This window comes from Gouania willdenowi, chromosome 3 (assembly GCF_900634775.1).
Source record: "Gouania willdenowi chromosome 3, fGouWil2.1, whole genome shotgun sequence".
NCBI lineage: Eukaryota > Metazoa > Chordata > Actinopteri > Blenniiformes > Gobiesocidae > Gouania > Gouania willdenowi.
Window position 1 is genome coordinate 22385371 of NC_041046.1, and position 15033 is coordinate 22400403.

The following is a 15033-nucleotide window of genomic DNA, read 5'->3' on the forward strand; positions in this document are numbered from 1 at the left end:
AAAAGTCAAATACGCCACAAGAAGGATCAGTCATCACAGGAGCCTTAGTGTGTTGTGTTAAGCTGTGACTCTGGCACAGCAGAGCAGGGGTTCAAATCCCGTTCCTGCATGTGTCAGTAATATTTTTCAACTCAAAAAAACAGAAATTAAAAGTCAAATATGCCACAAGCACTGTTCTTAGTAAGTCAGTGTACAAAACTCAATATCAGAGGTAAGGCATGAAAAATGTACCCATTTTCCTTTCTGAGATAAGACTATCATAAGACCCTAAAAACTAGTGCAAATATGATGAGCACTGGGATGAAAATGCAGTAAGGCCTGAAAAATGAGGAAAAAAAGTGATAAATGAGAAAAAAAGTGACAAACGCAAAATCAGAGGTATAAAAGGCATAAATAAAAAAAAAATAGCAAGGCATAACAATTGAAAAACTGTAATTCTTTTTAGATATAGATGAAATTAAAATAAAAGTCAAATACAACACCAGAAGGGTCAGCATGAGGAACTTTAGTATAGTGTGTCAAGCTGTGACTCTGACACAGTGTCGGATGGGTTCAAATCTAATTTCTCTATTAGACACGGCATGTGTCAACACAGTCAGTAAAGTTTTTCAACTCCAAAAATCTAAAATTAAAAGTCAAATATGCAACGAGCACTGTCAGAAGTAGGGCATGAAAAACTTTGTTTGTTTTTTTTTTTGTCTGCGATAAGGCAATGACAAGACCCTAAAAACTAGTGCAAAAATGATGATCACATTTAAACTGGAATGAAAATGCAGACAGACATGAAAAATTAGAAAAAAAGGGCAAAATGAAAAAATGAAAATGAAAGATTAGGAATAAAGTGACAAACAAATCAGAGGTAAAGTATAGCAAGGCATAAATATTGAAAAACTATTTTTTTTAGATATAGATGAGATAAATTTCAAAGTCAAATACGCCACGTGAAAAGTTAGTAGTAAGAGGAGCTTTAGTGTACTGTGTAAAGCTGTGACTCTGGCACAGCGGAGCAACGGTTCAAATCCCTTTCTTCCATTAGTTATAGCATGTGCCAACACAATCTGTGAATATTTTTCAACTCAAATAATCTAAAATCAGAGGTAAGGCTAGAGTAAGGCATACAAATTGAAAAAATTTTGTTGTTTTTTTTAGATAAGGCTATCAGAAGTCCATGAAAACTAGTGCAAATATGATGAGCACACTTAAACTGGGATGAAAATGCAGTCAGGCATGAGAAATGAGAAAAAAAAAATGTGGAAAATGAAAAATAAGAAAAAAGTGCCAGAGGTAAGGTTATGGTTATGGTAAGGCATAAAAATTGAAAAACTTTGTAATTTTTTTTTCTGAGATAAGGTTATCAGAAGTCCATGAGAACTAGTGCCTATGTGACGAGCACATTTAAACTGAGCTGAAAACGCAATAAGGCATGAAAATGAGTTGAAAAAAAGTGGTAAATGAGAAATGAGTAAAAAAGTGACAAACGCAAAATAAAAGGTAAGGCAGAATTATTTTTTTTTAAACTTCGGATTTTTTTTTCTTCCTGAGATAAGGGGATCATAAGACCCTAAATGCTAGTGCAAATGTGATGAACACAATTAACTGGGATGAAAATGCAGTCAGGCATGCATCAAAAATCAGAAAAAAGTGACAAACACAAAAAAAATTGAGGTAAGGCTTTAATAAGGCATACACATTTAAAAACTGTAATTTTTTTTAGGATAAGATAAAAGTAAAAGTCAAATACGCCACAAGATGTGCCACTAATACGAGGAGCTTTAGTGTACTTTGTCAAGCTGTGACTCTGGCACAGCAGAGCAAGGGTTCAAATCCCATTCCTGCATGTGTCAGTAATGTTTTTCAACTCAAAAAACCTGAAATTAAAATTCAAATATGTCACAAGCACTGTTCTTAGTAAGTCAGTGTACAAACACTCAACATCAGAGGAAAGGCATGAAAAACTTTGGCATCTTTTTTTCTGAGATAAGGCTATCACAAGAACCTAAAAACTAGTGCAAATATGATGAGCACACTTAAACTGGGATGAAAATGCAGTCAGGCATGAGAAATGAGAAAAATAGTTCTAAATGATAAAAGTGACAAACACGCAAAATCAGAGGTAAAGTACAGTAAGGCATAAAAATTTAAAAACTACAGTTTTTTTTAGATATCGATGAGAATAAAGTAAAAGTCAAATATGCCACAAGAAGTGTCAGCTGTAAGAGCACAGGTTCAAATCCCATTATTCCAGCACAGCATGTGTCAACACTGTAACATTTTTCAACTCAAATAACCTAAAATTAAAAGTCAAATACGAATCAAAAGTCCATGAAAACTAGTGCAAATGTGATGAGCACACTTAAACTGGGACGAAAATGCAGTCAGGCATGAGATATGAGAAAAAAAGTGGAAAATGAAAAATGACGAGAAAAGTGACAAACACGCAAAATCAGAGATAAGGCTATAGTAAGGCATGAAAAACTTTGAAACTAGCTTTCCTGAGATAAGGCTACCACAAGACCCTAAAAATGCAGTCAGGCATGAAAAATAAGAAAAAAGTGACAAACACCAAAGATCAGAGGTAAGGCTATAATAAGGCATAAACATTAAAAAACAATAAATGTCCACACAAGCATAGTGGGACACACACACACACACACACACACTGCACCACAATGACCACAGGATGTCCCTGTAGCCTCCTATTTCTGATAAAGTTTCTTTTACTGTTACCTTTTGAAGATTGACCTTCTTTTGGAGCATTTCTTGTTTATAAATGGTTGATACCTTTCACAAAGTTGTTTTTAAAAAAATCTTTAAATCCTTATTTTTACTGTGATTATTTACCTTACATATTAGCCTTAGCCTCTCTACTTTACTCAAGTTATATCTTCTTTTTTTAGAGCTGCAAGCCTGCACGTACTGTACGTGTTTCAGGCCAACAGCATTTTAAAATGTTATTGTTTGATATTTCAACGTGAAACATTGTAAAACACATTAAGTTCATTTGTTTTACAAATAATATAGTTTTGTTGTGCAGTGAAGACATAGACATTTTATTTATTGTAACTTTCATAGCACTTAGTATAGAGGACTACAATGCTGAAGGTTGTTGGTTTAAATCCACCTTCCATCAGGGTTGCCAGGTTTTCTCCAGATGCAAAATTCCCTCCACTGTCCAAAATGATGTAGCCTATGTTAGAATTGTAGAAATGATGATCCTGTGATGATAGATTAACTTTTTAAACTATTTTCATTAACTAGTTTAAGTTTTACAACATGCTTCCACACATTTGATGTTTTTTTTTTCCTCTTTTAGTTCATCTCTTTTTTTCAGCAAGTCCTATTGTTTCAGTTTATTGCTCATGTTTTGACTCTTTTGTGTTTGTGTTAACGCGGGGTATTTCATCAAACCCAGCTCAGGTTTATTTCCAGGTTAAACCTGAGAATCCGGCTCAGTTAAACCGGGATCTAACTGGAACTGTCAAAGAGAAAACACCTTAGTTGCCATGGAAACACAGTCTGTGGCGTAAACCGGCTCTCGACCAGGATTAAGCAGCAGGCTTAGGTTTACCTGCAGCAGACCACAGACACACTCACATGAAACCACGTCATCATTTTGAAACGTATGTCATTTTGTGGTGCTTTAAAATACTTTACAAATATCTACAAATGGAAAAAGAGTCAAAAAGACTTCTGTTCTACATTTCTCACTATTTATTCTACTACTTTAATGCAGTGTTTTCAAAGGAAATTGAACTGAATATCATGATAAATGTTTAGTTCTGATTTTAAATCGAAACAAATGACAATTGAATCATGGTGATATGTGTACTGTACTTTTTAATGAGATGATCACAGTCTCTATGTGTTTAAAACATCCTTTAATGCCAATATAAGGACACGTGCATTGGATGTGACATCCAGCAGCGTCACGTCCAACTGCACTGCTGCTTCCACCATGCATTTGAATTTAATTTTTAGTGCTGAGTTCAAGAAACTATCCATTGAAACACTCACAAATCTCATAAATTCCATTTAATTGTCAGTTGTTTTTTTTCAACACTGACAGGTGATAACAAATGAACGATAAACTCATCAAACTCCCATGGATCAGTGTCGGGTCATACATGCTTCAGTTGTTCTCTATGATAAATTTACTAAAAAACACCACCGTTAACACTTTGCTCAAGGCGTTCGTGAACTTGGATCACCAAGGCCCACCAAAATGATCTAAGCAACCGCACCCCCTCCTCAGAATTACAGCTAAACAAGCTCAGAGGAAAATAAAACACAACTGTTACATTATCAGGATGCCATTTACAGTAAGTGTCACCTGATACTAATGTGACTTAAAGCAGCAGTAAACAGCAAAAACCTCTCCCCTCCTCAAAAACCAAGCTCCTTTCTACACCAAATACCGTACACGCCTGCACAACAATCTCCAAAAGACACACACAAAAATACTCAAACCTACGTCACTACATCCAGCCACACACGTAAGACAGAAAACGCCATTCTATTGACAACTATCCTGACTCCTTTCAAAAATCACGTGAATAAACAACAGGTGCATCAAAACTAAAGGAGCGGACAAGCCCCCAAATAGTCACACCTGTAAAAGATTATATTCATGTTTCTCTTTTTATAAAATCTCTATCAGCTGTCATACGTTACTATTTGATAATCTTCTAATACATAAAAATGATTCCCTGCGAAATATAACAAATATTGCATATTGTAATATTGCCTAACCACAAAGGTCACAGGTCAAGTATTTAGTCCTCTCTAGTGTGGAAGGGTAAAATGAGTCTCAACAAACTATAGAATAGCTGCAGTCATGGCAGAAGTACCAAGTTAGTGCGTGACTCACTGGGTGACTTAGTACAGTAATGGCTCATTACTTCACAGCTGGTTGGTACGCAAACATCCTACCGACATCGGCTTACAGGAAAGGAGATTACTGTACTCTGTAATTGTTGACATGAGTTGGTGTCTAGGATTTCTGTATGCATGGTTGTGTGTTTGCATGGTGTATGTGCCTTTTTTTAACATTCATGTGTTCTATTTAGATTTTAGGTTTTAGTCTCAGTGGCAGATATTTAATGGAGAAAATGTATGTCAGAACACATTAACTAATTGGCTGTTATTTTTTTACATGGATTTCCTGCTGATCTGAACCTGTGGTATTCAGGGTTAGGTCATTTGTTCACATTTATGTTATATTAGATAGAGAAAAGCTCCTCCTTGTCCTGTATTATTTTTAAAAACAGCCACATGTTATTTTTTGCGGTAGAAATAAAAACATTTTCACACGTGACATGTAAAGTGAACAGCAACATTTGTCTTTAGTGCACCTATTAGTTATGGGTCAGGTGTAAGAAAGTGAATACTTTGTCCTCAGTTTGGCTGTTTCAAAGACAGAAACAATAGTGAACGTTGCTTGACAACGGCCAGATTAAGATGGATGAAGGATTGTGTCAGTGTACATGAGGCAGGACTGTGTAGTGGCTTTGGTTTGTAATGGCACAGTTATTGCATTTTTTTATTTTTTATTTTTTTTATACAACCTTGTTTCTTTCCTCTTTTCGATCGAGAATCATGCTGATGGGGATGATTTGTACCTGTCCACAACGCCAAAAACTACCACAGGAAGTACAATCACCAAAAGAGATTCACTTATTAATGCTGTAACGATGAATGTTCTGATAGTTTCATTGTCCCTTAGTTTATAGTGTCTAGATATAACATGAGTAATACTAATTCAGATGCTCTTCTAAGGAAGAAGCTACAAACTACTTTTGTGAGATCAGTCATGTTATATGCTATACTAAGAGGGGTGATTTCAATGAGTGTCATTGAAATCATTCATGAGTATCAATGAGCAACTTAGCGTTCAGTGTCTTGCCCAAGGATGCTTTGACAGGTATAGCCCTGGGATCAAACCCCCAACCTCTCGAACAGAGGACGACCACTCTACCACCTGAGACCAAATGTATATGGTCTCCTCAAGGTGAGTGTTGTTGCTATTTTTAAACATGATACTCTATTTATAACTCACCCCTTTTCTCTGGTGGGCTTTACTTCGATCACCATCATGTCAGAGCAGATGGCAAAGCTGCATTTCAGTCTCTATTTTTCACGTACGCACACACACACACACACACACACACACACACACACACACACACACACACACACACACACACACACACACACACACACACGCACACACAGCCCACCTTAGCCACACAATTTAAAACATGTATTTTCAACTGTAAAAATTACTCCAAAAAATGTAATTGAATAATTAAAACCTCATTTGTTTAATTTTTCTCAAAACTTTGGTATACACTGATTTTTTTTTTTCAGTTAACCCAACCTAAGACTGACAAACCCATATTGAAGAGACAAGGGCACACCCACGGAGGGGAGAATATGCATAATGAAAGAGGGGGAGCAAAAGATGAGTTGATGTGAGCACAGAGTGATGAGTGCAAATGAGGGAAAGGTAAACATTGAACAGCAGCATCACCCCAACATCAGCACCTCACAAGGTCAGTGCTGAAACTCTTCCAGATGGAAACCATGAGCAGCAGCAGCAGCAGCAGCAGCAGCAGCAGCAGCAGCAGCAGCAGCAGCAGCAGCAGCAGCAGTCATATCTGGTGTTATAGATAGAAGGAATTTACACAATACCAAGAGGTCATGAAATATCGCTTCTAAAGTGTTGCCACAAAAAAATATAATTCTACATTGGAAATCGAAAAACCCGCCCAAAATATCTTTGTGGTTCAGTGACATCATGCAGTTTATAAGGTTGGAAAATATAAAATACTCATTCAGAGGTTGTAGGGATAAGCTCTTATATGAGACGCGGTGTTTGACGCATTTAGTTTTGCATAATTTAAACTTGCAGGAACTCCTTCATATTTTCCATTTTATGTCATTATTACAATTTATTTAATTATTCATTTATTTTCTTTTTCTCCATGCAAGCTCAGAATTGCAAGCACTCAATAATAACTCCAGGTATAAACTATTAACTTTATTTTTTCTTCTATTAGTCTGTACTTATTTCCCCACCTTCAAAGGCTTTATATTTGTTGGATTGGTAGCATCAAGTATTCCCATTTTTACTGGTCTAGGTGACTGTATTTTTCCCTTTCTTTTCATTTCCATTATTTTGTGTTTGAATTTATAAATATCATTTTTGATTATTTTCTAAATGGAAATGTCAGTAAACTAAATATTTCTCGTACCCATGCGTGTTAACATTTCTACATAAAAAGAACATTACATATTAAACCTTTAAAAGTTGTATTTTACAAAAATGACAGTAGCAGAGATTAAATCAGTAATAATTTGTGATTAATCACAACATAAAGGGTTATCCCATAATTATGTGATATTTAAAGTATGAGTTTCACATTGTTGTCCCATTTTGTTGTTTACCATGTGCTCCATTTTTGCATCCAAAGGCAACTTAAGAACATTTTAAAGGGACTTTTATTCACTGTTAACCACTTCAAGACTGAAGAAAAGCAAAGAGGAAATCTGTTTTGAACCTTCGACTGGACAAGATAAATAATATGTCTTTCATTAATCACTTAAAGGTCTTTGAATATTGGATTACTAGTTCACAATGGATTATCCCTCCACTGTGTTTGAATATTACACTTCTACCGTATAAAAGGAAACAGCAAATATTCTATCACACTGAGGCCAGTTTAAAATTTGGAGTGAGTTTTTTTTTTGCTGACAGCTGTAATTTATCCAGTAAATGATAGTCGGGTACGTTAATAAAGTTTTACTGTCATTTTGTACATTTTTATTAAATCTCATTTGAACTATAAAGCAGTTGGCAAAGTGTCACTGGCTCTGCAGCACAATACCAGTGTAGGATACCAGTGTAATCAGGCGAAGGTTGGGTATCAAGACGATTGTGTTCATCATTTGTGTGTTATTCACGTTTTCTTTGTTCTTGTATTTTACAGAGTGTGGAGCATTACAATGTCCAGTACGACAACATAATTTAAAGATGGAAAAAAATCAAATATTAAAGAAAATGTTTCACTTTTCAAAGTTTTGAGCAAATTTGTATCATCCGGATGTTTTACCGCTTCCCAGCACTGTCACGCAACTGCACGGCTCTGTTTGTTTTAAGCATAACCCAAGTGCATCCACATGCATACTCACACATGATCATACACTGGGATGCACACACACACACACACACACACACTGAAACCATTCTTTCGTCCCGTTATGTAACAAGGATTACGTTTTACTACATTGTAGCCCCTAACAGTCAAAACCATGCAGGCTATTTTTAACCCTGCACCCCTGTGTAGTGTTAACAGATGCTTACTATGATAATGGCTACATTGACAGTCTGTTCTGCTATGTCTTCCTAGCAGTGATATACTTTGTTATGCACTTGCTAACACTAGCCTCAAAGGATCATCCATTCCTTTTCTTTTGTCTATGATAAAAAGAAAAATTGTTCATTCACAAATGTATAGATGTCAGAGGACTAAACTTATGCTTGAAGCACCAGTTTCACCTGAGGCTTCGTAGAGATGTTTAAAACTTCTTTAACACTTACATTGTTAAAGAATAGCCAGTCATGTTTACACTATGATCAACTTTCCAGCAGTCTTTTAGTTTTCACTATCAACCACATTAGGGTTATGACAATATTATTGTCTGTACTATGGTGTGATAAAAGCACTTCATTCATGATACCAGCAATATTTCATCCGTTCAAACTACTCTCTTCCAATTTTTTTTCATGTTATGGATCTTGTGTTTGATTGAAAATGACATAACTATGTACAAAAAGTAGTGTCCTCATGCCATCTTTTTGAAAACCACTATAATAACCTAAATGGGCCCAAAACTCACACTGATTTTAAAAGTAAATAATTAGACTCTGCAACAGTAAGAACATAGCGGGAATTTTATGTCCAGCTTGTCAACACGTTGCATTATTGTTTCAGTATCAAAATACGGTCTTTGTGTCATATTTATTGTAGGTCCAATCAGTTGCACCACATAATCGAAATGTTAGCATGTAGCTTAAAGTTTGGACAAACTTGGCAGTAAATGTAATAATTCAATAAAGTTTTTTGTCCTAGGTGAGAATAAGCAGGTTTAAATGCTTTGCTGCGTTTTGTCACATATTTAGTACAGCAAAAGTGTCTGAATATTTGCTGTCACATTCCACTAACTAATTCCTAAAAAGTTCCAGTCAAACAGAGAATCAAAGCAACAAGCACTGTTTGACTCTAATTCACTTGTGGCACATGCTTTCCTACACTCAGAGGGTAGATCTGCTACTAATGATCAGATTGAGGCCTTGTACCCGGCCACATGCAGTGGTTTGGTACAAGGCTTCTGAACACAAGGTCATTTCACTCCAGGTATCAGAAGGGGCACCGAACTGTCATGAACAATCAGCACAGATCAACACACAGCTTGAGTACAGCTACTGTACATGTAATAATAAGGAAGAAATGAAAAATAAGAGAGAAATCATGAGAGCTGATCTAGCAATAGTTTTAATACTTCATGCATTTATTTTCAAGGGTTATTCTTTGTGAAAATATTACTAACATGAATAGTTTGTTTCAACATACTGGCAAACTTTTAATAGAATGATAAATGAGGGTTCACTGGATTGTATACTTGCTGCAAGAAATTATTAATTCCAAAAAAGTGATGTTAGATAACTGCTAAATTGAGCTCAGGGGTGCATGTTTTTTTTATGTTTATTTTTTTTTATCCCTATAGTTATTGTCTTTTGGCTCCTTGTCGACACTGTCCTTTGTGAGCCAGTACAAGATAAGCTCTGTTACCCAGATCAGAATGAGGTCTAATGTAAGAATGAACTAAAATTTTGTCTTAGTTCATATCTAAGCAATTATTAACTATTTCTCACAAGTCCGTTAATATAGATTTGCTCCAAAACAAACAACAGTGTATTAGTGAAATATGCATCTGTTTCTGCCATGATGAGAGATTACATTTCTTCTTCAAAGCAAGATCATTGAGGGTGTCCAAACCTGGTTCTGAAGATCTGCAGGTTTTAGATATCTCTCAAGTCAAGCTCTCCTGAGTCTGATGAAGATATTCTCATCCAAGGGCCTCATTTATAAAGCTTGCTTGCATAGAAAGCATGGTCTGAAAGTTGGGCATTTCCTGCGCAAACGTTGTGCTTAATAAAAAGAAACTTGGTAAAAATATGTGAACTGGTACATCAACTTTGAGCCTTATGCACGAGCACTGTGGAGACGCAAGAGACTGGTGGCGAGGTGGGAAATTAAAGACTAATTAATTTCATACATTTATAGTTGTCAGACACACACAATTATAAGTACCTTAGCCTGCCGTGTTATAGATGTGTTCCTTTAGTGAGCCATTAGGTCCAGGTATGCAAATATGTTCATATTAGGGCTCAGAGTGAAAATGAATGCATGTACGTATATACCGTAAAAATGTGCATGAAATCAGTCTGACAAATTTTGTGCATGGTGGCATCAAGAAATAATTCCTTCATCCTGACCAGAGCAGTGTTGGAAACAGACTGCAGGCACGTGATGAGTGTTATGACTTGCTCCTTGGTAATTCTAACCCTTAAAGCCTGATTATTATAATCACTCTTCTGTTATACCTTTCAGCTGACGGGGCTATCAATACCGGCTCCTCCCATTAACCAACCCTGATACCGCAGACGATATGCGCTTCAATGTGCCCGTGCGCACTGTGTTGTGGGCCCACACCTCCGTAACATGAGGGGCCTGTACTACGAAGGTGGATGTCCTCTTATTGCACTAACTTCTGGAATGTATTCTGCGTGTCCTGTACTACGATGCTGGTCAACCTCTTACCAGGGTAAATCACCATGGTAACTGATGCTGAATGGCTAACCTCGTCAAGAGCAGGTTTGTTCTTGGTAAGATATTAGGGAGTATAAAAGCACCACCTCCTGGCCAACCAATTCTCTTGGAAATGATTGATTAAAAACAGGTCTGTGCCCTAATAAAGTGAAACTGATCAGTGTGTGTCCGTTTGTTTTCCAATAAATGAATTTTGTAGCAACAATCTCACAAATTTACGCTTTAACAGTCTGCAATATTCCGCCAGCATTCCTTCCTTCCTGCTTTTGTTGCAAGAACTATTGTTTTAGCCTGAATTGTAACATTTATTCCTCATGACAACATAAGTTGCTGTGCATGTTTCTCCGTATTTGTGATTGGCCAGAAGCAGCAAACTCCACCCTTATTATGTGAGCATACAAGCATTCAGGTTTGAAACAGTTGGCTTAAGTTAATATGTTGATAACCAGCTTTGTAGTACAGCTGCTCTGTGACAGCAAATGTTTGGTTAAGTTAAGCCTGCTAATAGGAGAGATAGCCCGGATATACTTATCGAGCTTCGTAGTACAGCCTCTAGGAGTTTCAACTGGGATGGAGTTTCTTCACCTCTGCCACGTTTGGTTCTGTGGGACTGACACTTACTTCTGAGTGATGTCACTACATGTAACCATCACATTTATAATGTACTTTTCTGTCTTACATCAGACACAAGCACTTCAACTTCATTCTTAAAATGCCTTTTCCTTGTGTTTTCTGCTATTAAGGAAGGTAAAATGCCATTGGTCAGCAGACTGGTTTAGATGTAATAACCATTCATAAGGGCATTGATCATTGATGGTCGAATGTGGGTGTGTTGAGGTCAATTCACTTGTGCAAACTTTAGGTGGGTTGTGGTTAGTAAAAAAAAAATGGTGTGTGCACGGGCTTTTAAATCGAAACAAAATTTGGGCCAGCAACTGTCTATTGTTAAACTTATACACTGTCTATTCTGACCTGTACATTTGGTTAAACCTCATTTGCTATTAATCCAATGTTTGGATGTGCATGGTTCCTGAAAGTATAGTAATCTTGTAGTGGTTCTGTAAAATGACAAAATTACTCACTTGAATTCCCAATGTGTGGGTTTTCTCTAAGATTAGCTCTCCTAATAAATAAATACATAAATACATAAATAAATATCCCTCTGCTGTTTGTTTTGTACTTTGGTTTGCCCCAAATCTAGGGTGACTAGACATCTCGATTTACCCTGGACAGTCCCGGTTTTCAGAGTTACATCCCGTGTCCCGGTCGATTTCCCCCAAACAATTGACTTGTCGCGGTTTTTCACAAGCTCAGTCCTATTTGTCCCGTTCATTAAGAAATGGCCAGAAAGCAGCAGCGCATTTTGCTTAAAAAAACATGAGATGTCAATAGCAACAGTTGTCATAGTAGCACTTGCAATAAAAAACAAAAACCTCAATAGTCTTCCAATCGTTTGCAACTCAATGCTGATTGGTCGATGGCATTGACGATATTACTCCTTTCGTGTTTTTCTCCATCAACATGCCAAAAAGACAAACACGTTTTTTTTATCATTCAAAACAATTTTATGTTAACTTAAAATGTTGTTTTTTTTATTTTTTTACTGATGGCCACTTTACATTTGGTTCAGCCGTTGCAATATTACAATTCATCCAAAAGAAAGAAAAAAGTAAATGTAATTCATGTGACCTTTTTTCATTACCAATAAATATGCAAATATCTAATTTTGAAAATCTGTCGTCATCTTTGGAAAAATGCCCGTGGACTTAAACACACACACACTCACATGATGTGCACAAGAACGACATTAGTCTGATCTCTTGTAACTTGTGACACACCAAGCAAAAAAACCCTGTCTATGTTTAGCTGTACACATAGCCGTGTAAATATTGTTTAAATGTTGGAGTCATGGTGGGAAAGAAAAGAAGAAGGATGAGTGTCACTAACAGGGAGAGAGGGATGCTTGGAAAAGAGTGAAAAACCAATAGAGGGCAAGAAGACTGGAGTAGATCAATCTCACCTACAAGGCTGTGTGGTTCACAGAAACATGAAAAATGAAAGATAACAGTAAGAAATGCTTGATTTTGATTTTTTTATTTTTTTTTTTAAAGTACTTTCTATATTCTGCTATTTTCCCCTCTGCCCCTGTGAGCTGTGATGACTGTGTGAACAGCCTGATTTATGTCACCTGAAGCTCAACAAACTGCACTCTTAGACTAAACACACTTCTATTCGGTGGATACTGACTACTGGCAGACTGACCTAAAATGTCTGTGATATGTGATAGAGATCTTGCTGAGACGCTCTGTCTGAAGCTGTACTATGGTGTTATGAGTCAATATCCTAAAGCAAATAAATAGCTTGATTGCTAAGTATTGGGACGATAATGACCCTGCCTTATGTTCTGGCAAAACTGGTTTATAGCATCCATGCTGGTTAAACATTTAAACAAGATTTTAATTTCCATTGCACAAGACCTGCACACACTCGTTAACTGTGTATTATCAGCAGAGAAGGACATTTGTTTCCATTCAATTCAGGGTCAACTTATACGAGGCTTACTCACAGATTGACACTTTGGTGCTATAAAAATAAAAAAACATTAAAAAAATGATGTCATGGATAAAACAGCAAATAAAATGTCAGTTAAGTTACTTAAATAGTGTTATTTACTTGTACGTTAGCATCACTGCCTTTCATCACAGAGGTCAGGGGTTCAAGTCCTGCAGGGTTGTGTCTGAGCTCATAATTTACCGTAATTGTACTTGATCACATCTTGTTCTTCTGCTCGTATATAAGATTTTTTCTTCCTGTAATTCTAAAAATGCCCACAGGCCTGATTCCTGAATAACTGATAATTTAGCTATATCTTCTTGGTTCACCCCAAAACAATTGCCCACCGCTAAAGTATACTAAAATATTTATTTGCCCTGACCCTAACCTACTCAATCAGGTTTTACTTATCACAATATAATGGTGGTATAAGCAAATGTCCCTTTTCTGACTTTATGGGTGAGCATTTGTGTGGCGAGCAAACTGTCCGAGCAAGTCACATGTACACACAGATGTAGCGCTCTGAGAAGACTCATGTGACAACACAGGCTGTATAAGAAGTGCAGAGCTTGAGGGCTCAGTGACGCGTCTGTAAGCTTGTGAGATGTAACCTCAAGAAATGTACGTTTTTCTAATCAAACCACCCACAAAATAAAGTTTTCTGCCATAAATTAGCACTCTTAACTTTTCATCTGTTACCCCTGTACACATTGTTTCATGTCAAAACTGTTTGTGTACTTTTATAGACTCTGTGTTACTGTGATTTAAATAAAGCAATAAAATATATCTGTATTAATGAGTGAGATGCTATTGTCATTTAGTATATAGCAATGGTTCTCAAACTGTTTTGGCTCAAGTACCCCCTTTTTCTTATTTCTGAATCCAAGTACCCCCTTGTCCGACTACAACATTTTCCTTAGAAAACATATTTAAAAACAACTATAGAGCATAATGATGGAGCATAACACATTTTAAAGAATCTTATTTTGTAAATGAAGTGCAAATAAACAGTATTAAAAGCAGTGATTCCCAACCTTTTTTCGATCGTGACCCCCGTTTTGATATCAAGAATTTCTGGCGACCCCAAATATTATGTTTGAGCCCAGATATTTATTTATTTTACTCCATTTTAGATGAGCTATTGCCACAAAGTGAAAGTATAGAAATACAGTTGTTTAAGATTGTGTGTTGTTTTAATTAAAAAACAATAATTACAAAATTTCAAAAATCTATTTTTATTTTTCAAAAATTTCAGGCGACCCCTCATGGGGTCCTGACTCCAAGGTTGATAAACACTTTTTTTAGTGGCTCCTGAATAGATTTATTTCTATAGTTGTTAGACAGTGTCTAATTGTACGGTTGCCGTACCTACAACCCCTGGTGCTATCGGTGCGGTTACCGAAGTAGACGTACGTAGCGTCTTAGGGTTAAGGTTAGGTTAAAACCCTATATATTGCAACAATTTTTAGGGTTAGGTTTAGTCTTAGCCATGTGACCTAAACTGGGCAATGACTGACCTATCACGTGACCTAAACTGGCCAATGAGGGGCGCTGCGTACTGATAGAATGTCGGTATATTGATACGGCA